We start from the raw sequence: 8,874 nt of genomic DNA, 5'->3' as shown, positions 1-8,874 counted from the left end.
GATAGGTGAATTTATGGATGGGCAGATGGATGAATGGTGGATGGATGGATGAGTGGATGGATGGGTGGATAGATGGGCAGATGGATGAATGGGTAGAGGGATGAGTGGGGTGGGTGGGTGGATGGATCAATAGGTGGAGGGATAAATGGGATGGATGGATGGATGGATGGATGGATGGATGGATGGATGGATGGATGGATAGATGGGCAGATGGATGAATGGGTGGAGGGATGAGTGGGGTGGATGGATGGAGGGATGAGTGGGGTGGGTGGATGGATGGATGGATGGATAGATGGACAGATGGATGAATGGGTGGAGGGATGAGTGGGGTGGATGGATGGATGGATGGATGGATGGATGGATGGATGGATGGATGGATAGATGGGCAGATGGATGAATGGGTGGAGGGATGAGTGGGGTGGATGGATGGATGGATGGATGGGCAAATGGATGAATGGATAGAGGGATGAGTGGGGTGGGTGGGTGGATGGATGGATGGATGGATGGATGGATGGATGGATGGATGGATGGGCAGATGGATGAATGGGTAGAGGGATGAATGGTGTGGGTGGGTGGATGGATGGATGGATGGGCAGATGGATGAATGGGTAGAGGGATGAGTGGGGTGGATGGGTGGATGGATGGATGGGCAGATGGATGAATGGGTAGAGGAATGAGTGGGGTGGGTGGGTGGATGGATGAATGGGTGGAGGAATGAATAGGATGGATGGATGGATGGATGGATGGATGGATGAATACATAAATGGGTATTCATAAATAGGCAAGTGGATGGGTGGCTAGGGAGTAGAAGGAAAGGAAGGTGGACAGATGGATGGACGGGTGGATAAGTGATGGGGTGGATAGGAGGTGGAAGGATGGGTAAATGAGAGGGAGGGAGGGAGGGAGGGAAGGTGGGTGGGTAATAATGTTATATTGCGTTAGTTGCACTTCTGTTAGTCTTACATTAAAGCCAGAGTGTGCTTACCTCCATTCTCTGTTGGACTGCAGATGGGCACCTGGTCTTTGCATACAGAAGGCACCCAGTGAATGTCCAATGAATAAGCCACATACTAACTGTCTTGGAGTGCGACATCACAGGAGAGACCCTCTCCAAGGCCCAGGGAGAGGAACAGGCTTGATCAATGTCCCTTAGAGGGTCAGGGGCCAAGTTGGGGCTGGGCTTGGTTCCTGGTCTCTCAGGCACCATTCCTCTGCCTGCCGAGCAGTCCCTGGAAGTGAGCTGGAGGCTGGTCTCAGTGGCACCCCTGCCAGCTGCCACTGTAACTCCTGTGGATGGACTTATCAAGGCCCTTCCGGGGCTCAGAACTGAAGAGACTCTGAGCAGGAGAAGAGGGCCAGTTCTCAGGAAGCCTTCCAGGAGGAGAGTTTTGGCCTCTGAAGGCCAGGTTGTGTTTGGAGGGGCTGGGGGCAGGTAGGGCAGGAGGACATTGCAAAGGCCCACAGCATGGGAGAAAGGGCAGAGGTAGGAGCGCCCTGCGGGGAGCCGGACAGAAGCTGAAGGCCTCTGGCCAAGGCAAGGCCCGATGGAAAGAGGGTGCATCTCGATGGGGCTCTGAATGGCAGGTGGGTTGGGGGAGTGTCTAAGAAGAGTGGTTCTTTGTGGGCAAGATGAAGGGAGGACTTGCTATTAAGGGGAAGCCATGGAGTCTTTGAGGGGCTTATACAATGGACACCAGCGGAGGGTGCCCTAACCTCCCCAGAAGGGCGCAGGGCACAGGGCAGGGCAGGACCTGGACAGAGGATGGGAAAGGAGGGGCTGATTCTCAGCAGAGCTTCACAGCAAATGCCTTGTGTCCGTGATGGGAGCACGTGGGGAAACTCAATTATCCCTGCAGGCAGCTGGGGCTCATCGGCATAGTCCCTCCAGAGAAAGCACAGCCTTTTGGCCTGGGGGTGAGGGTCTAGACCTGTAAGGCAGCCCACAGTCCCAAGCCCCACTCCTGCCCCTGGGAATGGGTCTCCTGGTGTAGGAGCCTCTGTGGAAGACACTAGGCCCTGAAGGTGTGATGATGGCTTGTTTGTGAAGCGAGCAGCCCCTGACTGTGGGGACCAGAGCTCAGAGGGGATCCTGGTGGGGCGAGGGGAACATGCGTGTGCCTCCCACCCCCAAGCAGGGTGATGCCAGGGCAGGCCTTTGCCAAACACTAGGCAGGTGCCTGGGTGGATGCCCTTCAGTCCTTCCAAACTGAGCAGGGAGACTTGTCTTGCTTCAGAACCTTTCAATGTCCCCCTCCAGAGGGGCTGGGTTGGGGGTGGCCTCAGGGAGGGAAGGGGTATGGGAGCTGAAATGGAGTTGACTGAGAATGCTGGGGAGAGGGAAGCCTCAGTAGTGGGGTGAGAGGAGAGGAACTCAGGGAAGGGCCTTCATTCTGGAAGGTGGGCGGGGGGAGGGGGAGGGGTGCTAGGTCCAGGGGCATCTCTCCCAGTCTTTGCAGACACCACCTGTGAAACCAAGGAACAGTGGACTGTCTCCTGGAAGCTCCCAAGAGGAAGCTCTGGGAAGGAAAGGGGAAGACGCCGCTTACCCCTTCCCCGCTAGGAATTCTGCTGCCCCCCCACCAAGTCCAGTGCCCTCCCACTCTGCCCCAGCACATGCGCCTTCACGGCTGAGCGCACCTGCAGAACGCACTCCCGCCCCCCACACACCTGGGGCCTCCGACCAGGACGGCGCAGGGCAGGTGACTGCCCAGGAAGGGTAGGGGAATGTAGGGGCACTGATGGCACCATTGGCATCGCCGGCCGAAGCCTGCCCCTGACTGACGCAATTGCCGGCCGGTCGCAGCTATAAATAGCCAAGGAGAGCTGGAAATAGAAGCCAGGGAAGGGCGAGAGGCGGGTGGAGGGAGGAGCTTGGGCTTGAGCACCTGATGCCAGAGGAGGAAAACAAAACTCCATTCTAGGGCTCCCCTCCCTCATCCCGCCCCAGCCCAGAGGGGCGTTTGCACCCGGAAACGTTTGGAGAAGCAGGGTGAAGTCAAGAACCTGCCCGAGAGTGGGCGGGGCCTCCCTACCGCGAGGGTCCGGGCGGGTGGAGCCTGCGCTGGCCACAGCCCCCGGTCTTCGGCTCTGGGTCATCTGCGGGGCAGTGGCCCCTCCTGATATCTGCCCGCTCCCCCTCCCAAGCAGAAAGAGATTCCGGTGCCTCTCCCCCCTCCCCACCCCACTCCCTCCGTCAAGCCCCTGGCCCAGGAGACCCCCGACAGCCCTGGAACACAGGCCCGATTGGCGAGATCAGTGGACACTACGCCTGCCCAGCGCCTAGCCGGTGGGGGCGGCGTCCTGGGGGCGGGAGGGGGGCTTGTGGGGCAGTTTCTATATCTTCCTCGCCCAACCCAACCCTCCGGCCAGCGGCAGGAATGGGGCTCAGAGACTTTGCCGGCCTGGGGCAGGGCGCACTGCAGCCAGTGTGGAAGCCAGACCCAAACCGGACGGCCCCGGTGCCTGGTTCTGCTCGGTCATCTCTTGCCCACCTACCCAGCGGGCGCTCACAAGCTGGGGGCCCAAAAGAGGAACAGAAACACAGGACTGGGGGGGCTTTGAGGCCGAAGGGCGAAGGCCCTTCCCGGACACCCCTGAGCCCTCCACCCTGAGCCCCTAGCAGCGCCAGGGAGTGACTTCAGTCCGGGTTCCCACTGCGGGGCCTCCGCCTCTCGAAGGGCATTAGGGCTGGCAAGGCGCGGCCGATGGGGCCCTTCGCCTGTGTGGGCCGTAACAGGAAACTCCAGGAGGGGCAGGATTGAGGGCAGTAGGACGGGGTTGGGGTGGGCGAGGGGAGGTTTGGGTCCCCCCACCTCTCCGGGCAGCTGGTGGCGGCCCCGCCCTCCCTGAGGACAAGGACCCCGCAGCCGGGAGGACCGCGGCTGCAGGCCAGTGTAGGGTGGGCGCGGTCCCATTAGCGCAGGCGGGGTCCGCCAGCATAGGCGGTGAGGTCAGCCCCGACGTAGGGGGCCCAGAGCATCGCTGGGTGGCGCGGGTGGCGCCGGCGTCTGGGCCGCCAACCCCGCAGGAAGCGCCCAGTCACAATCCCGCCCCAGGGCTCCTCCACGCCCCGCCGCCCAGAGCCCAGAACCTGCCCAACCGGCGCGCGCCGCGGGGCGCAGCCGGGGGCTCCGAGGATCGGGAGGCAGGCGCCGGGGGTGCGCCAGCTGCTCACGATGACCTCACGCCCGGCGGGGCCGCGCCCACTCCCAGACCGCCCTCCGCGGCGCTCTCCATCCTCAAAGCGCCGCTGCTCCTCGGCTCCCGCGTCCTGCGCGCCCCTCGCGGGTCCGGGTCCCCAGGCACTGCTGGCGTGGAGGGCGGGCGCGGGGAGCACCTGCTCCGCTCCGAGCACGTGGGCAGCACGGCTCCGAGTCCGGGACCTAGGTGGGCAAACACCTGTCCCGCATGGGCGGGGCGAGAGCCCCTCCGGAGCCCGCCCGTCCGGCCCGGGGGACGTAGTATGAGCTCTTCTCCCGCCTCGGGCTTCGACTTGGGCTCGCCCGCCACCCCCACCCGGCGCTCCCCGAACCCGAGGCGGAGTGCAGCCCGGCAGCGCCATCTGCTGCCCGCGCCCGCCGAGGCTGGGGCTGGTTCTCTGGCCGGCGGCCCTGCACGCACGCCCACCCGTCAGGAACCCACCTGCTGGGAGGAAGGCACAGCCCTGTCTCCACCCCGCGCCCCCAGCCCACCCTCCTTCTAAGGCCCTCCCCTTGGTCCTTCGGCTGCCTCAGCTGTACCCACAACCTGCACCTGCTCTGGGCTTGCGGGTCCCGCAGGAAGGTCGCCCACACCGCGGCCTCAGGGACTCACGCAGTCAGTGACCAGCTGTGTCTCCAGCCAGGTTTTCTCCCTGTCCTCCAGACCGGGCAATGCCAAATGGCAGCGGCCACCTGCGTCTGACTAGGCCCCCATCCCAACGCCTCCAACCCCCTTCGTGGCCACCCCTCCTTCTTAGGTAAGCAGTACACCTAGTTGCTGTTCTTGGCTCTCCCGCCGCCACGCCCTCACCTGGATGGTTCCGCCAGACCCTGCAGGCCCCTTAGTCCGCCCCAGTCCTACCCAGCTGTTTACAAAGCACATTCCTGGAAGGGCCCCTCCCTGGTCTGCCGGTGTGCTCTGACCTCCTCCCCCAGCCCAGGTGCAGGGCGGCACTCTGAATCCCCTACCGTGCAGAGGGCATGTTCACCTCGGCCCTTGACTTCCTAGCAGGGCCTGGCATTGAGGGTGCCGCCCTGGGATATTGTGTGTGGCCTGAGGGTGCTGGAGCCAAGCACCGCAAACCAGGCGGCTTCAACAGAAACGTCTCTCCAGCCCTGCGCTGTGGCTCAGGCCTAGAATCCCAGCACTTCGGGAGGCTGCGGCAGAAACGTCTCTCCAGCCCCGCGAGGTGTCTCAGGCCTAGAATCCCAGCACTTCGGGAGGCTGAGGCAGGCGGATCACCTGAGGTCAGGAGTAAGACACCAGCCTGGCCAACATGGTGAAACCCCAGTCTCTACTAAAACTACAAAAATAAGCCGGGCATAGTGGCAGATGCCCGTAATCCCATCTACTCAGGAGGCTAAGGCTGGAGAATCCCTTGAACTCGGGAGGTGGAGGTTGCAGTGAGCTGAGATCGTGCCACTGCACTCCAGCCTGGGTGACAGAGCAAAATTCCGTCTCAAAACAAAACAAAACAAGAAGAAAGAGGGAAAGAAAGAGGGAAAGAAAGAGAGAAAGAAAGAAAGAAAGAAAGAAAGAAAGAAAGAAAGAAAGAAAGAAAGAAAGAAAGAAAGAAAGAAAAGAAACGTCTCTTCGAGGTCTGGAGGCCATGAGCCTACAGGTGTAGGCAGGTGGGCTCCATGGAGGACCAGGAAGAAGCATCTGCCTCAGCCCCTCGCTGCAGCCTCTTACAAGGCCATCCACCCACCCTACTCCAGTGTGGCCTCATCTTAACTAGGTTCATCTGCAGTGACCCTAGTTCCAAATAATGAGATCACATTCTGAGGTACTGGGGGTCAGGACATCGACATATGAATGTGGGAGGCACAACCCCACCCATAACAGGTATCGGTGGGAGAAGGAGGCGTGTGCATGCTCTGTGGCCAACACCGGGAGCCCTTCAGACTGCCCTCACCACACTGCTGGCAACCAGTCCTGGGAATGGGCTCCGCAGAGGTGAGTCTGCAGAGCCGGCATCCCAGGAGGCGGGGCCCGCATGGGTTTGATAAGTAAAAGCTGTCAGGCTGTCAGGGTCCATCTGGTCCGGGGATCCCCACCCTCCTGCCCTCCAGCAATGCCTGGGGGATCTTTAAATGCAGGGCCCAGGGACCTACACAGCCAGCCTCTGTGGGGGCAGGGCTCAGGAATCTGTATTTCCAAAGTTTCCCTACAGAGTTTGCTGCACCTGTTGATGAGACATGTACATTTGGGGACCTGAAATCTAGGGGTCCCTACCCAGTGGATGGAGGGGACAATAGTGAACCCCAGCTGGCTAAGAGGCAGAGCCAGGAGGAAGGCTGAGCCCCCTGGCCTCCATCTGTAGTTTCTGTGTGGGTGCATCTTCACGAGGCCGAGGCCCCGCTCCTTCACTGCTCCCTGACCCTCCTCGCCTCCAGGCCACACTTTGGCCATTTGCACTGTGCACCCTGTGTCCCAGAGCACAGGCTCCCACCAGGACAGCTTCTCCCAATCTGGCTCCAGGCTCTGCATGGCTTGTGGGAGCAGCAGCAGCTCCCACTGGACCCTGGAGGGCAGAGCTGTCCTGCCAGTACCCCGCCTGTGTAATGGGCCTCAGTGTCCCCATCCAGGAGAAGGAGCTGGAGCAGGCCTGGGTGCCTCCTCTTTCCCATAGGGAGACGGGGAGCCTGTGCACAGGCTAGCTCTGTGGGGGCCAGTTCCATACTGTGCCGCACCCACTGGGCCCTCTGGGGCCTCATGGTCTTGTCTGCAAAATGGGAATTGGGGAGGGGTGAAATGTCAGTAACTTACTTTCCTGTTCCTGCTTTTTGTGGATTTTTTCCATTAACATGTATGGAACCCTTCTGGTGCTGGGGATGGCCCCTTGGAGCCCCAGTGCATGGGAAACAAGCCTCTGTCATCACTGTGAGATCAGTGGTTTCTGTGACAGGTGTGTACAAAAGATGCCACCACTCAGGAAGGGGGCAGCGGGAAGGCTGCCTGGAGGAAGGGGCATGTGAGAGAGGCCTTGTGTGATGAGCAGGAGTTCTTGGAGAGGAGCTCCTCCTCCCTGACAGTAGCAGCACATTCAAAGCCCCGCAGTGCAGGGGAGCCCACGACTGCAGCCACAGGAGCCCCTGACCAACCACACACCCACCTAGGGCTGGGCGCCCTGTCAAGCGCACAGGATGAAGTAGTTCCTGGAGCTGGGGAGGGGGCAGGGAACGGCCAGTTCCCAAGGATCTCAGACTCTGTCCCCAGGGCAAGGGGAGCAAACCTGCAGGTCCTTGCCTGAAAGGGCAGTTTGTTAGGGGCTGACACCACCTGCCAGGAAGGGTGGTGGATCCTGGCCGGATGGGGGTGGCAGGAAGGGTGGTCATTGGGGACACAAAGGGCAAGTTCCCAACTCCCCAGGTCAGTCACCTCTTTGCTTCAAGGAATGGCCTGCAGGTGACCCTGGGGGTCAGGGCCTCAAGGAGCAACCCAAAGCAGCCTGGACGCTGCCTGCCCTGAGCGCTCTCTGCCCAGGTCTGGACAAGGACTCTGCCCATCCTGCACTTGCCGGCTGGCAGGTGGCCTGTGCCCCAGCCTCAGGCCTCATCTGCATTTGCAGATCACCGGCACCTTGCAAGAATGATTCCCAAGGGAGATGAGCCCCGTCTAAGCCTCAGGTAAAGCACACCCTACATGCTTTGAATCATGTGGCCGGTAACTGCACCTGTTACAAGTTGAATTGTGTGCCCCAGAAAGATATGCTCAGAGATGGGGCACAGTGGCTCACACCCGTAATCCCAAGGCTTTGAGAGGCCAATGCAGGAGGATTGTTTGTACCCAGGAGGTTGAGGCTGCAGTGAGCTGCGATGGTGCACTCCAGCCTGGGCAGCAGAGCCACACCCTGTCTCGAATATATATATATATACACACACACACACATACACATACACACACGTGTGTGCGTATAAAATAATAAACATATTTTATATATATACATATATATGTGTGTGTGTGTATATATATATGAGACAAAGTCTTGCTCTGTCACCCAGGCTAGAGTGCAGTGGCACGATCTCGGCTCACTGCAACCTCTGCCTCCCAGGTTCAAGCGATTCTCCTGCCTCAGCCTCCCGAGTAGCTGGGACTACAGGCATGCGCCACCATGCCTGGCTAATTTTTGTATTTTCAGTAGAGACAGGGTTTCACCATGTTGGCTAGGCTGGTCTTGAACTCCAGACCTCAGGTGATCCTGCCTCAGCCTCCCAAAGTGCTGGGATTACAGGCATGAACCACTGCTACTGGCCAGGACAGGGCAGCTTTCTGGGAGCAGAGGCTCCAGCCCTCCCTCTACTGGACCTCAGTGTATCCTGGCTAGCAGGAGCTTTGATGGGGGTTGTTGCAGCCACCTGCAGGTCCTGGGGGAGGAAGTGACCTGGAGGGCCCTGCGTGAATGGGCAGGTGACAGCCCTGGATGTGGGTAGCAGCATCCACCAGAGATGAGCAGGAGCACCCAACCTGCCTCCCTGTGGTGCCGCCGTGGCCCGTTTACTTAGCCACACCTGGAGATAGGGAGGCAGAGGGCACCCTCTCAGAGAGCACTGGCAGCTGCTTTGGGTCATGCACACAGAGCTTTCGGCTGCACCTGGCTCATGGGAAGGCCCCAGCCATAATCCCAGGTGACACTGATTATCAGCATCCTCATGCCCTGCCTGCATTCTGGTC

The sequence above is a fragment of the Pongo pygmaeus genome, chromosome 9, assembly GCF_028885625.2.
Source record: "Pongo pygmaeus isolate AG05252 chromosome 9, NHGRI_mPonPyg2-v2.0_pri, whole genome shotgun sequence".
Classification (NCBI taxonomy): domain Eukaryota; kingdom Metazoa; phylum Chordata; class Mammalia; order Primates; family Hominidae; genus Pongo; species Pongo pygmaeus.
Note: the sequence above shows the minus strand (reverse complement) of the source record.